The sequence below is a fragment of the Gambusia affinis genome, linkage group LG24, assembly GCF_019740435.1.
Source record: "Gambusia affinis linkage group LG24, SWU_Gaff_1.0, whole genome shotgun sequence".
In the NCBI taxonomy this organism is placed as follows: domain Eukaryota; kingdom Metazoa; phylum Chordata; class Actinopteri; order Cyprinodontiformes; family Poeciliidae; genus Gambusia; species Gambusia affinis.
In genome coordinates, this window is record NC_057891.1 from 9185080 (window position 1) to 9211087 (window position 26008).

The following is a 26008-nucleotide window of genomic DNA, read 5'->3' on the forward strand; positions in this document are numbered from 1 at the left end:
TGAACCTTCTCAAAACATTTTTATTTGCTTTTGGACTGTGGCAGGCTATTTCTGTTTTATACTCCTTTTATTTTTTTGCTCCTAATGTAAATAGTGTTCTGGAGGGACGGTTATTAGTGTTACTCAAAGCAGGGTTCTGTGACGTAGCTGCAGCAGCCAGGCAGAAGCTGCCAAACTGAGCTGCTGGTAAGATGCATGCTAATGCTACCTCTCACTTTAATAATGTTTATAATGTTAAAAATAGTTCTCACAGCTTTTGTTCTTCATAGAAAGTAATGTTAATTGTTTGAGTGTTTTAAGCAAAGCTTTGGGGTTGTTTAAAATTAAATTGTTACGTTAATAGAACTTGTATAAAGTTTTCCCTCCAAAATGTGCTTGTTGGGCCGCAGGTCTATTACTGGGACTGCATGTATCAAACCCAGTGGGTGTGTGTGTCCCACACTGTTTTATAGGGGGATTAAACCAACGCAGAGTTTGATTCCAGAGTGATTCCTTGATTCCTTTCCACAACCGTTACAGCAGGGACAAGGTAAATCACTATATAACAAACTTCAGTGATGTCTTTCTCACACACACCCTCCACCAAAAACCCGGCAAAACTTTCCAGTCATGCTTAAGCCTGAACTTAAGAAGCCTGAGAAATCTGCTTGAACACAAAACTGGACAAGCAGTGACCATATCTGATTTAAAAGTAAAAGAACGAAATTATATAGGAAATCTTTTGTCTTAAATTGCTTTTATAAGGGATGTTTAATTATGTTTACACAATTGCACTAAACAATTGGAAAGAGATGACAGGTGTTTATTTTAAATATTTATCAACTAAGTAAATGAAGCTATTGTTTTTTTCTTATTATTTTAGCTCTTTTATTATTAATTTTACATCATATTTACAATTCCTATTTTCACTTTCAGACACATTTTAAACAGGGTTTGTTGCCATTTATTTTTCCATGTTTGACCAAGGTAGACAATTTATTGTTTTTGTGTGTCTCAGTTGGTTGATTATTTGGTGTACATCAGCTGTTATACACCAAATTGCACTGACTTCATAAATTAAAGTTATTTCAACATGTTTGACCAAGCTTGTGAAGCTACTGGTATATTTAAATGTGCTGTACTGGTTCAGAGTTATCAGACAAACTTGTACTTCAGTACAGTTATATCTGTGTTCAACAGAGAAACCCTTTAAGTCAATTCACCACCTTTTCTGCATTGGTTTGGTATCAGTCCATTCTAAACCTCAGATATATGTTTTGGCATGAGAAGTGAAAAAAGAGGATTAGTGCAGCTCTAGTCTAAACCATCACTGGTTTCATTGCTGTCTTGTACACTTTTCTTTTCATTCTTGCTGACATGCTTATCACACCTGACACTCTTCTATACTCATTCCAACCTGCTTCACAAGCTTCTTCACCTCACTTCCAAATCCTCTGTTTTTCTGGACTTTAAGTATCTCAGGTGATCCACCTTCTTCTACTTACTTACAGGAAGAAAGTCTCTCATTTGACCTCTTAACTATCTTGAGGACATCTGTATCCTCATGGACCCTAAGCGTTTTGGGGGTGACTGTTAAGGGGTGAAGTGATGCCCATGTTTACATACATGTACATCAAGTCTTTATTTTTGAAAAAAAAAATTAAAAAAATGGCAACAATATACTGATAATAGACAGTAAGCTGTTTGGTGTAAAATTAGATTTTATTTTCCCCATTTCAACTGTATAGAACTTGTGTCCCACACCTGCCTTAGTTTTGACTCTGACCTCAGTTTGTTACTCTGGTGCTCCTGAAGTGGTTTTCCATGTCATCCCAATAGTAAGTAGAACTCAATGGAAAAAAAGTCTCTTGAAGCTGGACCTCATTTGTCTCTATCAGCTATCTGTATCTCTCCCCCTCCTCCTCTCCCCCTGTGTTTGTGTCCTTTGCCCACTGCGGTGGGTCTCCGGTTACCTTAATGGTTCCCAAGATGCATTGTGGCTTTGTGTGTGCGGGAAAGCAAAAGAGGTTTGTGAACGTATGTGTGTGTGGCTCACAGTGAGTTGATGCGGTCATTTTGACACTTGAGAGGTTATCCATCAGCAGCCAGCAGCTACAGTCTGAGCTAGCCATTTCCAAAGGCACTTACACACACAACCACAGAGCCAGAGATTTCTGTCACCCCACAGGAATCTTAGACATGTTAACAGGAAGAAAATTCACACATTAGATTAGAGTTAAAATTCAAAAGACGGTATGCTGATGCAGTTTGCAATGCATTCTTAATTTTAAAAGCCTCAACTTCGCTCCCCTAAAGATTTCTTATTATTGTGGCCAAGCAACTCGTTTTTTCCTGTCCATCCACACATTTCATAAGAAGCCATTTGGCTTGTGCATGTCGGAAACATCAAGTTGACCTTTACATGTAGAGATGTCATCTTTTCAAGTCCAAGTCATTTTTCTAGTCCAAGTGTCACAAGTCTCTGATTCAGAGGAAAGTCTCAAGTCTTTATTGACTGAAGTAAACGCTTTTCAAATCAAATCCATGACGTTCATGTCAGCTCACTATATCACTGTTGGTCACGATTCCAAACCTGTCATTTGTCATTTAGCCTAATTAACATGAACATTTATAGAATTATCTGTAAATCTTTTAATTTTGTCTTTTAATAATTTTATATTTAACTTATCAAGAAATCTGCAAAAGGCTGTTATTTATTTATTTATTTATTTATTTTTTGGGGGAAAAAGCTTCAGATGTAATATTTTGGCAGTTATTGCTCCTCCATCCACTCTACAAAATCAACAAAATACCATATCTTTATATTTAGATATATTTTATTTTATATTTTTTACCCTCTTCACAAACATTTATTCACCTTGTGGCACATGGGGGTCATGAGAACCTGTCAATCATTTCCTTTGTACCTGTCAGTGGATGGCACTCACATTTCAGTCAAATTTGAATTTTGTGTATTTTTTCATTTATATCCTACAATAAGTTCTAACTATGAAGGAGAATTAGGGCCACACTAAGAAAAATAAAAAAGTAAAATTACAAGATTAAGTCAAAATGTTATGAGAACACAGTTGAAATAATGTAAGAATAAAGTCATACTATTACAAGAAAAGTTTCATATAATGAGAATAAAGTTGTAATACTTTGACTTTATTCTCGTAAGACTCTGACTTTTCTTTTTGTAATATTATGGCTTCATTGTCATTATTTTATTTTATTATTGTATTACCATGACTGTAACACTCTATTGTATAAAGACTAAACACGTGTAATTTTAAGGCTTAATATTCATTTTGGGGGGCCATTTAAAAGAAAAGGTGGAAAGAAAAGTGAAAAAAAAAAAAAACACAGCAGGACTACTCATATGATCAAAACATTGTATGTTTGCAGGAATAGTTTTCAGTTTCTCAGGATGAGTAGCAAAACTTTGGCTTTTAGGACAACATTATGAGCTACAGCATTGCTGTGGCTGTGTGAGTGACATGACAGTGATGAGGCAGTGAGCAGTGCATGCTGAATATATGCATCTTAACGCCTAAAACAAAACAAATATCAAGTTGAAAGAAAACATAGTTTGTGTATATTGTTTTTCTCTGCTCATTTAAAGAAATCTCAAGCCAAGGAACTGGGCATCATGTAATGTTTGCTAAATGGTCCTCAGCCTAAAAAGGTTTGGGAAACTCATAGACCAGATCAACATGAGCCACTCACTACAAATTAGTCCTGCTAAAATGACTAGAACTGTTTAACCATATTATCACTGACAATGATTCCCAACAATGCAACATTTAGTTGATCCACTTGAAATTATTGTAAAATAATACAGAAAGATATTCAGGTCCACTTTATTGCACTCTATGTATCACAGGACTCATAAAAATGCAGAAATCTGTGGAAATATGATGATGTTGGGATGCAAAAAAAAAAAAAAAGAAAAATGGAGTAAATTTCCCAGTAATTGAAAAATAAACCCAACAGACAGGAGATTTCCAGTATGTGTTTTGATAAAGGCTTACTGTAGATTCTAATTGTATAAAAGATATTTGGAGTCTGGAGGACTGTCACTCTTGGCCTCTGTCCTTTCCTTTATTCTTCATTCTTTCACACTAACACAGTCTGTTCTTCTGTGTGTGTGCAGTTCTGATCTCTTTACAGTGACATTAAAGCAGAGCACTGTCTCCTCTTGCTTTCTCAGACTGGCTGAGACTTTAAGTGTATTGCTGCCTAATAAAAAGACAGAGGGGGAGGGAGAGCATTGTTTTCTGGAAATGGACTTACACACACAGTTCATCAGCAATCACAGTCCCAACTCACTGGTAATGCATATAGACACTGTGGGTGACTTATGAACACATTGGAATTATACAGTCAGTGTGAAAACATTGAAGGGTTTAAAATAAACAAAATTTCAGTGTATTATATTTCAATATGCTTAGAATTATTTTTCACTAACTTAAATGCAAGAAAAGGACTTGAAAGCAAATTATGAGAAAAAACATTTCACAATTCTACTGCATCGTCCACACACTACACAACACTACACAACACTACACACTACACTACACACTACACTACACCACACTACACACTACACTAACTACACTACACTACACAACACTACACACTACACTAACTACACACTACACTACAGTGTGGCTCAATCAGCAGTGAGTTACTACATTTCAACATATCAAACCTATATTTTCACAAAATCAACCGCTTGTAGAATATAAGCTTAAAACTATAATAAAATCCAACAATTGAAAAACTAATCTAAAACGCATGTAACAGGGACTTGCACATACATTTTTGTCCGTCAGTTGAAACCAGGCCATGTTAAGGGAATCTTTCAAGGCGCGAGGGAGATGATACTTCCTGGCTATCATATCACAATAGTGACCCTCTATAATTAGGTGTATGAAAGCAAGCCTGTTCCACTCTATAAACATACCTATTAAAATTGATCATTTTAACAGCTCGATCTACAGATAATCAAATATAAAAAGCACAACTCTCCCTGGAGTTTTATATCTGCACATTCACTTTCGAAGCCCTGACTTTGAACTCAACATATTTCAGTCTATCTCACTATCTGTGCTTCCATTACAAATTAGTGCAAAATTTTGCCAATATTCCGATAATGTCTAAGAAACACAAATTATGCAATTGCACTGTTTACATCAAACTTGTCAAATAATGTTACCATGGCAGTGCATAGAGGTGCAGCAGCCATAGAAACAGCTCCTGGAATTCAGCATTATTTTAATTCATATATGGCTGATTTAGGCACTAATTCAATGCCATGTTCATGGCTAAAGAACAGCTCAAACGAAATGATGGCTATTGGAGACATTTCAGCTGTTAATACACCACCGTGGCTGAAATCCACACTTGGCAGACAGCAGCTCTTAAGAACAACAGACGGGCGCAGCACAGTGTGAGGAACAACGGTCAAACGGAAACGTTGTGGCCGAAGACAGAAGAGACACGTTGGGCCAGCTGAAGACTAGGAAGCCACTGATTACAACTCTATTTCTGGTCAATGTTTGCTCGCTGAATAACAAAGTGGATTTGTTACATCTGAGGCTGAGTGTTTCTACAGAGAAGAACTCTGCTGTTCTTAGTCTAACAGAAAACTGGCTGCACAACAACATGCCAGACTCAGCCGAGCCGACCACGTCCAAAAACACAGGAGGAGGACCCCCTGTGGTCTTTCATGTTCTTGACCAATCTTCATTCATGCACATGAATGAAGTTTAGTGTATGAACTGTGGACTGATAAAAAGCTGCTGCTCTGAGACAATAGAACTTAAGACAGTGAAATGTCAACATGCTATCTGCCACAGGAGATTACTTTAGTGTTCATCACTGTTGTTTACATCCCACCGGGTGCTAACGGCAAAAAAAGCATCGAAGAAGCTGTATGACACCATTACCTCACTGGAGCCCCAACATCTCCTGTCTGGTCAGGAAAGCCCTCCTGTGTCTCTACTTCCTCAGGAAGCTGTGGAGAGCTGGACTTGGGAACTCAGTCTTGAGGAGCTTCTATTGCTGTGTGGTGGAGAGTGTTCTCTGCACTTGCATCACTGTGTGGCACGGCAGCTGCACTGCTGCACAGAGGACTGCAGGGAGTAGCTTTCCCTCCACCATAGACCTCTACAAGTCACGATGCAGAAGGACGATGCTCAACATCATGAGGACTCAACCATCCTGACCCCTTTCCCTCAGGCAGGATGCTCAGGAGCAGTCAGAGCAGGTTGAGGCTGAGGAACAGTTTCTTCCCTTCAGCCGTCAGACTGATGTCAGAATAAATAATTCTGTGTTTTACTTCTATCTCTTTTAGCTAGTTGCTAAGCTAAACCTGAAGGAAATGACATGTTAGGAAATGCAAATGAGAGCTAGGGATGGAATACTTTATTATTTCCCTTTTAGACTTCTTGATCTGGGACCTGAGTTCACATTTTCTACCACAAGCAAACAATTGTGAAATAGTTTAACAAAAAAAGCCTTTGACTCCTTAAATAAGAAACAGCAATTAGAAACCATGAATGAGTTTATTCAAGTAAATCATTAAAAAAACTTGTCACACCGTCATCCTCTTCCTATTTCCAGTCATTTTCTTTGTCTTTTCTGCCAGCAGTAGCATCCAGTTGTTCACATGACTCGTGTGATGTGACAAAAGAAGTCTTTCAATTGAAGTTTTGCGAAATATGCTGTAAGTTTTTTTAGTGCAAAAGATTTTATTGAAAAGCTTGAGTTTTTCTTTTAACTGACATGTTTTCATTAAGAAAATTTATTTTAGTAATTACAACTTGCACAATTATGTGGTCAGTGGAAATGTTGATCATCAGAAATAAATAACCAAACAGTTCTGGGTCTCTCCCAGTTATTGTTCTATAGATACCTGCCTGTTGAGCTGTGGTGTTACAAAAGTTAGATGAAAAACAGATGATGTGAACTTGTGCACCGGCATTCTCAAACAGTAAGACCTACACACACATACAGTACAAAGAATAAATACCTACAACGTTCTCCAAAATAGAATCATTTGTTAATAAAAAATACATCAACTTCCATTTAGAATACTCCAGTCAACAAACTCTTTTAACAAGGCTAGAAACATTCAACAAAGTGTTACTGTATTCCTGATAGAATAACAGGAATACAGTAAAATTAATAAAATACAGAAAGTAGTAAAAGGGAACAAAAAATGCACTAAAAGCAATAACAGTCACATTGTTAATTGACTGTTACTTTATTTCAGTAATTTGACTGAAAACAAAAACATTGCAATAGGCCTTCACAGCACAGCTCAGTTTTACTGCTTCATTAAACCGATGCAGAAATGCAATACAGTAATACATGTATGACCACACAATGTGAACATGTGAATATGTTCTTAAACTTGGTTTAAGAACCAAGGTTTGAAGAACTGGTCAAAATAGCATTCAAACCCACTAAGAACAATACTTGGGACATGTTTAGATGCAAAGCAGAAGAAAAATTAAACACTATTTTGACAGAAATATTCAAAAAATGTTTGCTGAATTAGGACATTTCACTGAGCAAAAATGATTTGTTTTATGAAGTCATGGGGATTCCAGCTGTGATTCCTCCTTTGTGGGAGCTGTGCACAGCTGGCGGGGAACATCCTGAAATGCTTGTAGCCTTCCAGCTAAAACTGGGCATTCTGGGAAACTCTTGTTTGTGTAGTGTGCTTCAGTCCATGGCTGAGTTCAACACACAATTCTTTAAGTGTCTTTCCAATAAGAGGGAATAAAGTTAGCTTAACTTCTGAACTGTGTTGAACTTTCTCAGAAATTTAAACCTATTAGCAGGTTGTCTTACACCAATACAAACAGCCCAAAAAAATGACTGTAACAAATATAAAACATGATCTCGAAGGGTTTTCTGTTGTATTGACTGTATATATTTTTATGGGAAGCACATGGACTTTTTTAACCTGTAATTTTCCAGCTACTGCTGGGTATTTAAGGGAAATAGCTCTGTGATGAGCAGAAAAGCAGGCAATTGCATGATAATATCAATTTCTGCTGTAGGAAACGTGAGCAGAAATCTTTAGAAGGCGGAGAGGATTCACATAGATCTCTAGGGCCACTTCTCAAATGTTTCACAATAGACTGTGCTGCAATTCAGTTTTCCTCCCATGTCTTCTTTCTACATCCAATCCCCAGTGAGTTTTCCAGTCTAACTTGATTCCCAAATACTTGAGGGTGTGTGACAATCCTTGTAATGCTGGTTACCTGCAATTTTTTCTGACATTTTAGATTCTGTCTTATTTCATATTTTGACTTTTTTTTTTCATAATTTGACAGTTTTTCTCAGATTTCTGACATTTCTTTCTTAGACATGACTTTCCACAGATTTTATTTTTCCCCTTAATTTCAGGAGGTGGGGTCAGACTTGTAACTTTTCTCATATTTCTGACTTCTAGGATTTCTAACTTTTTTTCTGGTTTAAATTCTTTCTAGATTTTTTTCAGATTTCTGACAATTTTTTGTTAAATATCAAAATGTTTTTATTTAATTTATTTTTTCTTAACTTCTATTTTAAGCCTGTCTAGAGGTCATACTGAGCTCCTTGATGCGGCTATGTTTACAGTAGGGAAGGTTTCTTCAGGGGGTTCTGGTTACACTGTTTACTTCTGAATCCAATTGTTTACACCAGGTTTTATTTAAGAATATCAGAGTAAAATATGTTGGAAATCCCAGATGGTTCAGATTTTTAAAAATACAATAGAATAGATTAGAATATACTTTATTGATCCCCAAGGGAAAATTGCTTAATTGTTGATAGCTACTCCATCTTATAAAGTTTGTAAAATATACTGTATATATACCTAAGAGTGATAAGTTCAAGATGACTAGATATAAATAAATAGATGACAAGCAAACACATGCAATATATGAATTAATAAATAACCTGTAAATGAGCGCAGAAAGAAACTGAATCAATTGGCAGAGACTTGGGCCTGATGGTAAAGCCTGATGGTAACAGACAGAAATGATTTTCTGTGGCGCTCTGTGGTTCACTTTGGCAAAATGAGTCTCTGGCTGAAGGTGTTCCTGTATCCGACCATCACGTCATGGAGTCGATGAGACTTGTCCAAGATGACCTGCATCTTGGACAGGATCCTTCTCTCTGACACCACAGTCAGAGAGTCCAGCTCCACTCCAACGACGTTACTGGCCTTCTGGATCAGTTTATTCAGTCTGTTGGTGTCCTCCACCTTCAGCTTGCTGCCCCAGCACATACAGGATGGCACTGACAACCACAGAGTCATAAAACATCCTGAACAAAGTCCAAGAGATGTTGAATGACCTCAGCCGCCTCAGAAAGTAGAGGCACATCAGTGTTCCTGTACACATCAGTGTTCTTGACCCAGTCCAGTTTTTTTGTCAGTGTGGTGTGGACACCCAGATATTTACAGTTCTTCACAATGTCCACACTGACCCCCTGGATGGTAACAGGGGTCACCGGTGTCCTGATCCACCTCCTCAGATCCACCACCAATTCCTTGGTCTTTGTCACATTGAGCTGCAGGTGGTTCAGTCCACACCATGTGACAAAGTTGTCCACAGTACTCAGTCTCATCACTCTCTCTGATACAACCAACCACAGCTGAGTCACCTGAGAACTTCTGGAGATGTCAGGTCTCAGTGCAATAGCTGAAGTCAGAAGTATAGAGTGTGAAGAGGAAGGGAGAGTGGACAGTCCCTTGTGGAGCTCCTGTGTTACTGACAACACTGTCTGACTCACACTGTCGCAGGCACAAGAACTGTGGTCTGTCAGTTAGATAGTCCACAATCCAGGACACAAGGGGGGGTCCACCTGCATCGCCGTCAGTTTCTCACCTAGTACAGCCGGACAGATGGTGTTGAATGCACTCGAGAAGTCAAAGAACATAAGCTTGGGCTGGCAGGCAAACTGCAAGCGGTCCAACTGTGTTTGGACCAGAGTCCGGACCTGCTCCAGGACGAGTTTCTCCAGGGACTTCATGATGTGGGAGGTTAGACCCAGAGGCCTGTAGTCCTTGGAGTCACAGGGGACATTCAAAATGAGGAATGTTTAAAAACTTCTCTGTGATTTTAGCTCACTATATCTCATAAAATTCCAGCACTTTGTGGTTGTAATGTTTAGGAAAAAGTTCAGGAGTGTGACTCATTTTGCTGATTTGTTTTCATCTTAGTATAGAGTTCAAGATTTGTAAAGACTCAAAGTACATCCATCTTAGTTAAACTTCCTTTTTTAGTCCAGCACTTTGATTTCACAAGTGACAGTCCTGGTTATTAAATGTCTCACATGTTCACTCTTTGATTGTTTATTTCAGGGATTCCACATTCATTGTGCACAGTAATGGCCAGTGAACCACAGTAAGTTTCCTTTCTTCTTTCCTGTTCCTGTTTTGGCATCTGGCTGTTGTTGTTTGTTTGTAGTCTGTTCCGCTGCGCCGCCTTTTTCCAGTGTGTCACAACCAAATGTCTAACCAAGCGCTAACAGGAGGACTCACGGGGTCTGAAAGTGTATGTGTAAGTGTATGAAAAAGAAACGCTTTTATTTTCATGCTGTAAAATTAAACGACACAATGTGTGTGTGTGTGTGTGTGTGTGGGTGGGTGCGTGTGTGTGTGTGTTTGGAGGGGGTGTGAGAGCTGTTTGTATGTGTTTGTGTTTTAGTTCTGTTCCCCAGGGTCAGTGTGAAGGCTTTAGCGCTCCGAAGACACAGTGTGGCAGGTAAATAAACAGGCACACACACACAAACACACTCCAGGACCTGTCTGTGAGTTAACCAGGTGAAACTAAGCCAGCGTGGGATAAGAAGTGGGCCTGTATGTTTGTAGATTTCAACATTTCAAAAGCTCTCATCAACAGAACACTCCGACACCATAATACAACTGTAAATTAGAAGGTAATTAAAGTCATGTCCTTAATGTTTACTTCCCAACATCCACCAAGCAAAATTTTAACCAAGTTAGTGAAGTTAATAATGCTAGGATTGAGGAGTAAAATTGCAGGATATTATGCCAGCTGCAACTTTACAATGTTGTGTCTTGATTCTCAAAATACTGAGCAACATGTTTTCGTAAATTATTACTTTTCTTCCTTAAAAATTAAAGTACATCATCAACACATATCTTATATGTGCTTTAAAAATTTTAGTAAGTAAAGTTTATGTATAAAGTTCTTTTCCTATGAAGGCAAAGCAGTTGTATTTTTTTTCCCTCCAGGGGGTCTTTTGTGGGCTCTAGTGTCCCTTATATGACAGTAGGCTGACAGGAACAGGGGAGAGAGAGGGGGGAAACACATGCGGCAATTGTCGCGGGTCCGGGAATCGAACCCGCGACCCTTAGGGGTCGTGCTTTCTCCTATGCCACCACAGCACGCCCAAGCAGTTGTATTTTTATTGTAACATTTTGAAAGGAAAAAAGCAACAAAAAAAAAAAAAGGAAAATCTTGTAACTGTTGTTTGGAGTATATGTATATTATTTAGAAGATATAAGACATCCATCCATTTTCTCTCCAGCCACGTTCCGGGCAAGAGGTGGGGTCACCCTGGACAGATCACCAGTCTGTCGCAGGGCAACACAGAGACATACAGAACAAACAACCATTCACACACACACTCACACCTAGGGAGAATTTAGAGAGACCAATTAACCTGACAGGCATGTTTTTGGACTGTGGGAGGAAGCCGGAGAACCTGGAGAAAACCCACCATGCACAGGGAGAACATGCAAACTCCATGCAGAAAGACCCCGGGCCAGGAATCGAACCCACGACCTTCTTGCTGCAAGGCAACAGTTCTACCAACTGCACCACTGTGCAGCCCAGGTATAAGACCTATCATCTTTAATTAGCTTTAGATATGGTTAACTTCCTCTGAGTTGTGATGGTTTTGTTTAATAAGGACAAAGGACAGAAGATAAATTGTAATGGAGCTTATCAAATTTATCTTATTATTTGACCATTATGATGTAAATAAGTGCATATTTTAAATATTGTGTGATTTAAACTGGGCATTTGTTTAATTTTATGCCAAAAATAAAGTTAATTTACATTGTAACCATTGTTATAAGTTAAGTTAAAAAGAATCAGTGACCATATTTTCTGGACTATAGAGCATATCTTACTATAAGCCTCCTCAACATAAAATCTGCATCATATGAACTTCTTCATGTAGTTTCCATAAACTAGCACCGTGCCGGCTGCTAGTTTATGCTTGTTCTAAATGTAAATTAGTGCTTTCTTCTTTGATTTCCAATTTTGACTTCCAATGATTCACTTCCTGCTAAAAAGCCCCCTGGTGGTTGAAGAAAAATCCACAGAAAAGCCTCGCCAGGCTACAAGCTGCATGGTTCAAAGTGTGGGAAAAAAGTAGCGGCTTATAGTTCAAAACACAGCCCTTTTTGTCAAACTAACAACTTTTCTGAAAAACCTTTTTGTTCAGAAACATAATCAATCAAACTGTAACAGAGCCCATATGGACCAATGTAAAATTAATTATAATATTTTCTAACATTATAATATTAAAATAATAATACTATGTAGAATAATTGTATTTCAATGCAAGGTGATATACAAAAGACCAAAACAGACAGATAAGAAAACAGCAGGGCGGGAGCTGTCATCGGTTGCCATGCCGGCCAGCCTGTGGATTCACTGCAGTCTCTGCTGGGGGGGCTAGCTGTTGTTCTCCACACCAAGAGTCAATTTTGCATTAACCTCCAGTCCCCGCCAACACTGTGCCAACTCCTTGACAGGATAGTTGTTTTGAAGAGCCCCAAATCTTTAAACCCAATCCAAAATTTGAGAACTATGTTTACAAACTGGTTCTGTGCCAAGAAACCACCGATTTGCCAGCAATTTACGTTTAAGAAAAGTGGTTATATATCCAACCAGAATTATGCCTTATGAAGTGCTTGCAACCTCCCATAATTACCCAAAAATTATTGGGTGTATGTATGTATATATTTGAGCCATCAGTAATTCTGACCATGTGTGGATTTCAGAATTCTTCAACGAATTGTTGTTTGTTGAATACTGTATTATTGCATAGATCTGCTTTTATATTTAAAATAAATCCAAACAGTTGGTTCAGTAGTCATGGTAACAATGGTAAAACTGTAACCTTCAAATATAATTTTACCTTAAAGTAGTAGTACTCAGAACAAAGCAACATTTAATAATCCTGAGATTAATATTTTGCTTTATTTAGTTTTTCTTGTCATTTGGCTGATTGAAAAGTCAATTTTCCCCATTTAATATAGAAACCTGTGACTTTATCTGTCCTTCTAATAGAACCATTTGTATTCCCTGTTGCCAGCTGCTTCATTAGCAACATGGTGACAAATAGTTTCAGTATCTCCTGCTCTGTTTTCATTTACACCCAATCAACTTTATTGATCCAGAACCTCTCACATCCACCAGTACAGTATCTTACTCTGCATGTTTGCTCTCTCTCACACATACAGAGGAACAGAGAGCAAGAGAGAGCAAGAAAGATAGAAAGGATGGGAGACAGAAACAGAAGAGAAATTCCAAAAGATTTGAAAAAGGGGGAAATAAAAGGCTAAGTGACAACAGGGAAACTCAATCCATCCGTCACCTCTGAGAGCCAGTGACCTCTGTGTGAGTGTGTGTTTGTTTTCCCGAGTGGCCCTTTGTGTCAAGGGATGCGAAACTTAAATCAGCAATTAAGGTAAATAATTAAACAGGTTGACAATGGATTATTAATGAGACGGATGGGCTAATTGCCCTCCACTTTAAATGGACAGATAACACCTGAAGATAGATAAAAAATACACAGAGAAAGCAGCAGAGAAACAATTACAGTCTGGGGTAAAGAAATAAAATAAAGCATTACATGAGAAAAAGTTAAAGGAAAAGCAGCTAATGCTTTTACTATTCCTTTTAACATAGATGTGAAACATGTGCTACTTTCAGGAAATAAGGAACAGGAACCATGATCCATGAGTGTTTGTATTTTGGGTTTCTGAGTTCCTTATCCTGGGCTGCACAGTGGTGCAGTTGGTAGAGCTGTTGCCTTGCAGCAAGAAGGTCCTGGGTTCAATTCCCGGCCCGGGGTCTTTCTGCGTGGAGTTTGCATGTTCTCCCTGTGCATGGTGGGTTCTCTCCGGGTTCTCTGGCTTCCTCCCACAGTCCAAAAACATGACTGTCAGGTTAATTGGTTTCTCTAAATTCTCCCTAGGTGTGAGTGTGTGTGTGAATGTTTGTTTGTCTTGTGTGTCTCTGTGTTGCCCTGCGACAGACTGGTGACCTGTCCAGGGTGACCCGCCTCTCGCCAGGAACGTAGCTGGAGAGGAACCAGCAACCCTCCTGACCCAATTAGGGATGAAGGGTGTATAGAAAATGGATGGATGGATGGATGGAGTTCCTTATCATTGTCATTTGAATTTTTCTATATTATTTCATCCCCTTGTGTTTATGCTGTGTTGCTGCAGAAGAACAACCCCAGTTAACTAAATGAAACCTGGAGATGTATATATTATTAATGTTAGTAATTGTAAGATAGTGTGGTCAAGGACCCTCACGGTGAACAAAACAAACTGCATCAGCCACCAGTTCCAGAGTTTTCTGATGAATTGTATTTGGTTTTTAACTCTGACAACCATCCACTCTCCCCTGAGCTTCCAAAAGCACTTATTCACTCTGATACTTGTTATGTTTTTAGGCTTAATGTATATTTCCTTATGTTGATCATAAATAATTGTTCGCTGTGGTAAATTTAAACACCTCTGCTGATGAGCTGTCAGAGTTGGTGTGTAGGTCATCTTTTTTATTTTTTGACTGAACTAAAACACAGATTTCCACATCACATCTACAAGTTCAGTTTGTAAAACTCAAGTAAGAATAACTGAACTACTTCTCTGACTATTTGTATTTATTAAAACTTTTTTCTGACCTTGTTATCCAGCGTTGACAATTAGCATCACAATACTGTACATATATTTAAGATTTAGCAGGTTATGTTAATAACTTAACAGCTAAAATCAATGGCAGTCATTGTCAGAGAACAGCTTTCTGCGGGAGATGTTGGTGGAATCTTGCACACATGACATCACACTGCATGGGGTCCATAGATATGTACATATTCAAGTGTATTTAAGTGTATACACTGAAAAAAATATAAACACTCCATGTCAAAAATAACAGTTTTATGAACATTTGGGTTACACAATATATAGAGAGACTCAAAATATATTTTCATCAAATATATTTTACTACAATATATTTTCATATCAATGCCAATATGTTATCATATTGGCATTGGTAGCATTGTGATATGCCCATTTATAGCAGGTTAACAGTCCTTTGAACATGATAGGGGTCAGGGTGAGGAATATGCTGAGCATGCAAATTGTGCTTCTCCTAGGAAGTTTGCCTACGAGAAGCACAACAGAGTATTGGTCTGTTGTGTGGACCAATAGTCTCCTCAGCTGTGTGTGTCACTGGTCTTAGCTGATCGTGGAGAAGGACGAGCCAGATGTGGCGATCTTGTGCCGAGTGGTCACATGTGGCCGATGAGGATGAGGTCGATTTGTAGTAGCGCCAGTCTGTTGGAAACAACCTCTTAAACTGCTGATGACATTGAGCCGTGCAGCTACTGCTCTGCTGGACATCCAACATGCCAATGGGAAGCTCCTGCAAAACTTGAGACATCTGAGGCATTAGGACTTGTAACATTTTGACACAGAACAAAAGACCAATCTTCATTTTACTCAAACATATACCTAAAAAAAATAAAATCAGAGAAATTGATTGTTTTAATGTATTTTTTCATATACATACACACACACAGATCTAAGTATACATATATATATATATATATATATATATATATATATATATATATATATATATATGGTCCTCTAACATCAATTGCCCACCCCTGTTCTAGATCATACACCCTCTATCTTAATTAAAGTTCCTCTCCTTCTCTGTTTTGTCTCCCCCTCTTTTCTTCATGTCACTATCTTGCCAGTGCATAATATCTCTCAGCAAGGAAGGCTGTGGCCCCCTTTTCCCTTCCAGAAGAGATTCAATTGGACTGGAAGCCAATCAGTCACTGAAAGTATCGAGCTTTGATTGGATTTGCTTGGGGCTGACGGGATGAGGTGGGTGGGCAAGGGGGGCCCAGCTTTGATTTTAACTCTACTCCAATGAAAGTAAATCTGATGTAATATTGCTGTAGACGCAAAGGACAGACGGACTTTGGGTGTGTTTAGGTGGAAGGGTGGATGGTGTGTGTGATTGTAGCTGACATCTGTCATAGCTTGAGCTTTTAAACTGGACCAGCTCTGACTGATGTCTCTGGAAGTTGAGCGCTGGCAATCTAGTATATTGAGTAGCACCGGACGATGTCTCTCATGCAACATTTTACATCTAAAGGATTAAAATAAAAAGAAAAACAAACCCTGGATGTGATCAGGGGTACAATAATTTTCTGTTTTAGATTGTAGGTATTTTAGTAAAAAAACTTTTCTTGTTATGGTTTAACCTTTTTGTAACTGAACAATGGCCATCATACCGAAAAATTATAATATAGACAATATATAATAACATGCTTTATATTGTCAAGGTATGCTGAACCGAGCACTGCTGTGGTAACGACTGCTCTCACCCTCAACACACCCATAACCGAGAACACTCACGACTCCAACTATTGGGCAAAACCAAGTGAAAACAAGGTCTTGTTTTTATAAGCTATAATAAAAAGCATAAACATTAGTAACCAATGATCTTCAAAGATCATCATAGAGTCTTATCCAATTCTATAAAGTGACACGCGAAACATTTCATTGCTTGTAAAAACACTTCTAATGCAAATGGACTTGATACTGTACCGCCTGTGGAAGGAACAAAGAATGAGCACTGGGGTGAGAATTATCTGGATTCACACATTCACGTTATAATTGAAGAGGCATATGTAAATTCAACTTTTTTGAGCGTTACATCATGTTATAAAGTTATTCCCTCATCAAAAAAAATACCTGGAATGTTGCTTTGAATCCGTCTTGCATGTTAGAGAAATTCTTCGTTCTCCTGTGGCAAAGTGCCTTGGGGATCTAACACCGCCTTTCACATTTCCATTCAGTTTTCAATCTTCCATGCTGCCGCCTCACATAGCAGCCCTCCTCTTTAGGGGCAGAGGCCTAATTTTTAGGCATTAAATTAGAAAGTAAAACTTCTTTTAATTTCTTTTATATATATATATATATATATATATATATATATATATATATATATATATATATATATATATATATATATATATATATATATCTTTTCTGACCTTATAAATCCCAATAAGTTAATTTACCCATAAGGCAGGGTTGTCAAACTCCAGTCCTCCAGTCGTTGTCCTGCAGTTTTTAGATGAGCCACAGGTACAAAACACTGGAATAAAATGTCTTAAATACCTCCTCCTTGTGTAGATCAGTTCTCCTGAGCCTTGCTAATGACTTAATTATTCTATTCAGGTGGTGCAGCTGAGGCACATGTAAAAGTTGCAGGACAGCGGCCCTACAGACTGGAGTTTGAGACCCCTGCCATAAGGCAACAATTATTTAAAGAGAAAATGAAGGCTGGAAGTGGTGATCTGCCAGCAATGTCTCTGTATGAAACATGAAGTCAGGAAACGTGAAACATTTCTATTCTACTGTCTAAAAGTAAAACAACTGTGGTTTAAAGATTTATAGATCTGATTTACCATAAATTGTTCCGGAGTTCCTTCATAATAGTAGAACTGTTTAGTCTTGTTTCCTCATGGATTAAGTCTTTGCTTGAACCTCTGGGACAAACTGATTAAAACCATGTGAAATTGTCAAGTGAGTTATCTTCTGTGGATACGACATCAGCTGCTTGTAAATTTTTAAACCAAAACTCTGTTCAAAACCCTTGATCTACAGTTATTTACAACAAATTAACCATTGGGTGTTTCTTTGCTTTGCTCCTAACTCTGTTTGCACTCTTACCATGTATCTGGCAATTTGCATTAATGACAAGCAGCTTTTCTAAGAAGATTAAATTAGTTTATGTAAACTCTCTGAGTAATGACAGCATACTCACACAGAAATGAGACTCCTTGCCAGTATATTATGACTGATGGTTGCATTAGGTCTGTGGAGAACCTCCTCCATGACAGTTATGATGCTAAAAGATCTGTAGATGTTTCTCACTGTCTCTCTTTCTGCCCATCTACACAAAAATATATAGAATCCACACTTATATATATATATATATATATATATATATATATATATATATATATATATATATATATATATATATATATATATATATATATATATATATATATTTCCATGAATTTGTACACACATATACACACTTGCACGCACCACCCGACATTTTAGCAGTTCTTACACCACAGGCGAATTGTAGCCACAGATAATGCTGTAAGGAGATGATCAATACTAATTCACTCATCCTAACCTGCTTAGGACTGACCAGTCACTCTGTGGGTGTGTGTGCATGTGTGTGTAAGTGAGTGGGAGAGAAAGGCAGGAAGAAATGTGTTTGCATGTGTTCCTTTTCAGTGTAAGTGAATGCATGTGTGTAACCCATTTAGAGCTCCCATACATATTTCTTTGCTGTAACATGAGCTGCAGCTGTAGAGCAGATCAATACAAATGTTTCTTTGTTAATGAAGATGAGTCTACAGTATTTGTGCTGTGTGTGTGTGTGCATGTGTGTGTTGTTGGCTGCGGGGTGACCACTTAAGTTGACCACCATGGCTGACCACTGTGGTCAGCTATTGGAGGATTTAAACTGCCCACAAAATCTCACCAACAAACACACACACACACCCACACAGACACCATATAAGGACACACACGCGTTGATCCATATAGTGAAAATTGTTTAGACATTGTTTTTGTTTTACCTGTCATTTTACACATCTTTTCTATCCCTTCTTATATATATGTGTGTGTGGTATATTTTTAAAATAATCCTCAATAAAAAAAACAACTCTCTCCCTTTCCTTAATTTAAATATACAGTTGAGATCAGTGTGAAGGTGTTCTAATATTAATAAGACTAATTGTTTAATCTTATAGGTCTGTTAAGATTACCAGAATAATTTTTATTTGCCAAATACCAAAAAATTGATATATTAAATTTATGTCCTGTGTGAACTTTACCTTTTCTCCTTTGACCATTGCAGTTCTGAACCAACTGTCCCTCTTGCTCTGACCACGAATTCTCTCTGGGGCTAAAGACTTTGTGATGGTAACTTCTCAGCAATGACTTTGTTGTCCTTAAGCCTCTAATTTAGTGGAATGTTTCGATTCAATACTTGAAGGCCCATGGTAAATTTAATATAGAATTAGCCACTAAACCTAAGTCCTTATTTGTATGTATTTTTTGGTATTGGTACCAGAATTTTCACAGTACACTGATTAGAGTACGATTTTTTGGTACACTGACCCACTTCTGTGTATGAATGATGATTGATTCTTTTGTTTTGTTAAAAATAGAATAGAATAGAATTCAACTTTATTGTCATTGCACTGTCACAAGTACAATAAGTGAATACAATAATAATAACACAATAAGTGTACAGCAATAAAGTAATGTGTACTATTTTGTGAGCAAGCCACCATGGTCAGCGTCCCTTGTTTTACTGTCTGAAAGAGTTAGGAGCCTAAACTCATGTGATGTCAAAAAGTGTAATAGAAAAAGTGTTTGTGTCACAGTTTTTTGAAATACATCTATTTTGATACAGCCAAAAAGCACAAAATCTTTTTATCAAAAAACCTCAATTTGTTTCAAAATTGGCATGTTTCTATGTTGCACATTTATTTTTGTAATTTCAAATTGCGCAATTTTATGGTGAATGGAAACAGACAATGACCATGGGACCATGGGAGATTTCCCACCGGAGACCGGAGTTTCTATCATAGTGATAGAAACTCCACATGGTCAACACATGAGACTTGTCTCAACATATGTGTCTGTTTAGGAATGTTTTGCTTACATGTTTTTGGACAGAGGGAGTAATAAATGCCAGAAAAATGTTTACAATCAATAGGACACATCTGGTTAAGCAGCAAAAGGGAAGAAAATGAGTAGAGAATTATGTTTTCCAGTCTACTCTAGTTTTTTTTCTTTGCTGTTATAACGTAGCCTATAGATAGTATGGGAAGCTTTATTAGCATTTCTGACTCGTACATCACTCATATTAGAGGCTGACTATGCACAAATCCTTTGGGTCAATATCTAATTTCTGCTTCATTAGCATAGATTCTGTTAGAACGAGCAAATTCTGTGTGTACTGTGTGTTTGTGCAGTGTGTATTCACCTGATGGTACCATAATGGGAGGGGTTAGAAAGTAACCCAAGATTCCTTTTTTTAAATAGAAACTGTAGAATTGTTTGAAAGTGCATCTAGAAAGCAAAGTACCATCACAGAATGTCACAAAATATTCACCTTTTCTACTTTATTCACTTCCATGTCACTGATATTCTAGTTGGTAATACAAAGAGTATCATAGTAAACAGTAAAGATCAACAATAAGCACTAGTTTGATGTCATCATTGGGCTGTTTGAAGGTTGTAGTGTGGACCTGGATGCTGTTTCATATAGGCCAATCAAAAATTCCCCAGGGAACTAAAATGCAGAGAAACGATGATGTTAGAGTCAAACTGAGTTCAAGCTGTGATCAACCAATCTTACTGGTTGTAAGAACAATTTCAATTCAAAAATCCACAAGCCATGATGAATGCTACCATAAAAGGTGAAGCTAAATAAACCCATCTAAATGATGAATAAATAAATAGAACAAGGTGAGAAAAATCATGGCTCTGATTAAATCATAAAATGTAGAGGAGATGTTACAGGTGAAAACCTATAGTGAAAGCTGAACAAACAACTAAATGAATGAAACATTGATCCTAATGAATGAATATCAGTTCAAAGATTTACTAAAGCATTGGGGATCCATTTAGAAAACGGTTTAAGTGTAGGAATGGGGTCTTCCATGTTGATGTGTGAAGAGAAGAGAAAACGATAAATAAATTGCTGCACAAATTTTTTACTGTATTCCATAAAACCCCCTGCCTGAGGCCAGAGAACTGCCTGCCTCACCTCCAATCTGTTCACTGGTTTCTGATGCTGCTCAGAACAGGAAACACGACACACACAGCTGGTGACAAAAAACACTGAACATTATATACATGAGAAAAGTTATGGAAAATCAGTTCATACATTAAATGTTTTTTAAGCATTTAATTGGTGACGTACAGACAGGAGGAGCGTGTTCTCATAGAATGGCAGCCAGTGCAGTTAGAGAGAGGATGATCAGTCCAAGGTCACCTGCTGCACTTCTGAGCATTTGAAAGGGAAATAGCAAAAATTCAGTGATCTTTGAAGAAAAAACAATCTAAATTGGCAAAGATAAATAAAAAATCAATACTTTATAGTACAAACCACAGGGTGAAAATAGCAATATAAATGATCTTCTCATTATGATGACATGATGACAGGTGAGGCTCTGCCTCTCTACATCACTGATATCTATGATATCTTGCCCCAACACACACCGTTAGCCTGGTTCATACTGCACAAGACTTAACCTTATGGACACTGTTCTTCCAGTCAAAAAGAAGTCAAATATGTTTACAGATCTATGACAGTTTTCGTAAATAAAATTAATATTAATGCCACGTCATTTTTATGTTTGTGGAAATATGGTGATGTAAGATCATTTGGAATGACTAATACCCAGAGTCTGCCAACTAAAGTGTATATTTAACAGTAGTGAAGAAACTTTAATGGTATATTGTGATAAGACCTATCAGCAGAAACTCACTGGTGAAACACTAAATTCTTCTAATGGGCTTATTCTAATTGCTTTAGATAAGATTAATAGTTTAAGTATACATGAATCAATATTGATTCCTAACATTCATTCACTATAAAAGAAACTAAAATGTGTATGTAGGTCCAAATTTAGATGAAGGTGGAAGATGGAATCAACATTGATCTGTTATGGTTGAAAACCTAACGCTGATTCAACAGATAAGTCATTGACCATTTTTTGTTTGATTTCAATGTCAGGCTTCAACATGGATTTAATGTTTCTGCCCAACCATGTTTGAACGTTGATTCACTCACATTTTGCCATCTGGGTAGTATGTCAACATGTTGACCGTTTCCTGGGGAGGAGCTGTCATGACAGGTGTTTACATCAGCCTCTCCTCCACCCATTTAAAATCTATTCACACAACATGGATATGTGAGCTGATGGAGAGAAGCCTCTGTCTGTTCCTCGTTCACATCCTAGGGCTGGAGGCAGGACTGTTAGTGGGGGGGATGGGGTGGTCTGCTTGTCTCCTGTTTCTGGGGGTCAGACCTGGGGATGGAGCGTATCAGTGGGGGTTAGGCCTCAAAGTCCAGGAATATTGCAATGCAAGAATTTCCACAAGTAGAATATATTAACTATATATAACTGACATGTTCTGTCTCTGAATATTGTGGCATTTAGCTAACAGAAATCATGTTGTTAATTCTAAAAAAAGACAAGTTTGGTCAGATTTCACTTCAGACTGAGTGAAGAGGTGAATGGTTTCAATCGTATCTACACTCATTCAGTTTATTCTACATCAGCAGCTGAATCACTTTGTGTTAATTAGTTCTGAAACAGGTGTCATCAATAAGAGTATGTTGCAGGAAATAATTTCTTGTAATTCTTTTCAACCAACAAAATATATTCTAATAAAAAGAACATAACATATATTCCTAAAAGATAATCTAGTGTTTTGTCTTCAATCCTTCCTCTCCCCTGGTCTTTCTTATGTTCCTTATTTCTCCATTTGTTTTATCCTGACAGGGCCATTAACTCATAAATCCAATACAGGCCACCTCAACACTATTTGTCTTCTGCCAATAGACAACAAGATGGGATGACGGAGCAGAGAGGAGGATCAATGGCTCCCCTGACTGTCAGTCCGCTCACTTGTTTTCACATCTATTTACCAGCTGCCTCTCCCACCTTATCTCCATTCCCTTCCCTTGCTCTCTTTTTTTGTCTGTTCAAAACCCAGGAAACTGTTGTGTTTGAAAGAAAATGTGTTAATACGTTAGGCCCTTGCGTTCCTGGGTATAAACCGAAAAAGTTAAAATATATTTTCTACTTACTATTACTTACTTAGAACCATTTCTGCATTTAAAGTGCTGCAGAATCTGTTACCAAAGGCTTGCAGAGAAGCTATAATTGATAATCATGAATCAACTGACCAAGTACTCAAGGAGTCATTTGATTCTCTATGGATGAAAAGATGCATGGACACTAGGTATATTAATATTCTAAAGCAGCATTAATACTGATCTTTTTTTATCTTTACATCAGGTTATAATGATGTATTATGATGTTATATCATAACATGTAACATGTTATAATATTACATTACATGTAATGTTATATGTGCAACTTCTTGATCTTTACATCATGTTATAACGTTAAATAACATTATATATTACATAACATTATAACTATATATATTTATATTTATGTGTGTGTGTGTGTTTATGAGGCAATATTGCCTCATCAATAACATTCCGGAAGTATTTTTTTGATTCTTTCATGCATGTTTGAGAAATCCTTTCATCTCCCTTGGCAACCATTCAGCTGTGAAAAATGCCTGGGTGGACTGAACGCTAACTTCGAGCACACTGAGAAGCGCATACACAAGCTTGATTGACAAAGCTTTAATCCTGGCTGTGGTATTTTGTTTCTGACCAGGAATGATGCATTTCTACAGACAGACATTTTCAGAAATGCATCACTCCTGGTCAGAAACAAAACCACAGGAAGAAGGCAGAGAAGCTCCGTTTCATCACAAATGCTCTGTCTCATTAACATACTGTCATGACAATCAAATTGTTAATAGAAGTTACATACTGTGGCTTGAAATGTGCAAACTTGGATCTTAATTTTCTCTCTCCCTGACTCTGTGCTTATCACACACACACACACACACACGCACACACACTCAGGTCATGCCCTTCTCATGTTTCCTCTGACACATTGTAATAGATTTCGCTGTTCTTCCACACCACATCTAAGTGGCCTCACCTTTCACTGAAAACAAATCAGTCCTTCCCTAAGTCTGACACACACACACACACACGCATGCACACACACTTTTTGACCACCACCTCCTTTTCTTCACACATTTCACATCTTTCTCTCCGTTTTCCAATGTATTCCCATCTCTGACCTTCCACGTCTTTTTTCTCTCATCTGTCTCCCATGGGTGTTCTCCTCTTCCTGTTCGTCAAGCCCACCATCCTTTTCTCTCTGGTCTATCTCTCCTCACTCTATGCCCTTCTGTAAACTCACTCTCTGCTGGATAATGTTTTGAAACAAACAGCTTTCGACAAACACTGAAATGGGCTGGTTGTGATTTTATTCTTAATTGAAATCAATATCATTACAGCAGATAGCATATTCAGTTGCTCTGTTTTAGTTTGGTATGAAAGTATTTCATGACTATTTAGAAGTAGACTACTTTAGAAAAATGATTTTAATTGGTATCAATTAAAAATGTATTCCTCCTACTTTCAGTTTCAAAGGTATTTTTAAATATTTGACCTTCATCTTTATGGTGCCAAACATGTTCCAACTAATATAGACTGGATATTACAAAATAAAATAATACACTTTTGCTGCAGCAGAGGTATCTTAAATAGCCACAAAATCGCTAAAGAGATTTTCATCAGTTTGTAATTATAATGTTATAATACAAATAATCCATGCAAAATATCTTTCATTGATATTTTGTGTATTGGAAATGGACAACATTTAGAAATATTACATGTTAATGTTTAAGAATTGATAGTATAATAAAATGCAAAAAATATAGTAGCTATATAATAATTACAAAATATATATGAAGTATCCCCTTTAGTGTCCAATTAACAAGATGCAGGAGATAAATAAAAATGCTGAACAATTAAGATTGTAAAAACTCAAGAACAATTCACTCATAAAATGCAGAAAATATTATATTATTAGTAATATTATTTCCCTCAATTAGCCCTTGTGAACCCTCCAGGTGAATATGGACTCTTTGTCTCCAAGTCTGAAATCCACCGGCGCCATTCTGCAGGTGAAATTAAATGGTGACATTAGATTGTAAATCCAAGTCTGGCCTTTTTGTTGCAGCTTTTTCCTGCTGTAACAAAAAGGCCGTTTTGTCCAAGTTAGATTTTTTAAAAGATCATCCAAGCCCACCCCTTAATCATGGTAACATGATTTATTTTCGGGTCACACAAGCTGCCCTCCCTCACCTTCATTTTGTCCAAAATGGAGCGATTTGTCTTTTCACTCTTTGTCTCGATCCCACAGGCATATCACTTCTGTGCTGAGTGCTCTTCACTGGCTCCCTGTGTGCCACAGAATTGATTTCTATATTCTTACATGAAGAATATAAAAATTTGTGAATGTTTTAATGGACTCGCTCAACTCTGTCTCAGACTTGCTTTACTCGTGCTCGTCTTCAAGTCCTCTGAGGTCAGCTGACCAGTTGCTCTCCAGAGATGAGGCCGAAGTTCAAAGATGACTGGACTTTTGCAGTATCAGGACCTAAGTTATAGAACTGGGATTCATTTTAGACCAGCTCCTTCACTGGCCTCTTGAAATCCTTTTGAAGACCCATATTTGTTCTCTAGTGTTCAATAAAGCATGAGGTTTTTTTCTCTGAGTTGTTGTGTTATCAATCATTGTCTTCTTAAATGGAAATTGCACTATCAATTTTTCCACTTTATTTTTATTTAACAAATTCATTAAATTACTTTATATTTTTACTTATTCTATGAATGCACTTTGTTCAATCATATGTTTTTTGATGTATTTTGTAACTAAATTAGGATTGCCAATTTAAACTATTGTAGCTTGATGTAATGTTCTAATACACTGTGACTGCAATATGAAAAAAATGTCCATA

The 26008-nt window shown here is 37.4% G+C and overlaps 1 long non-coding RNA gene across 1 annotated transcript; it reads left to right on the top strand.

Annotated features, from left to right (window-relative positions):
* Positions 1–451: 451 nt before the first annotated feature.
* Positions 452–25701, top strand: LOC122826913. Its single transcript, XR_006369890.1, has 4 exons — positions 452–529; positions 10349–10391; positions 10658–10751; positions 22891–25701. It is a non-coding gene; the product is annotated as an uncharacterized LOC122826913 (long non-coding RNA).
* Positions 25702–26008: the final 307 nt, after the last annotated feature.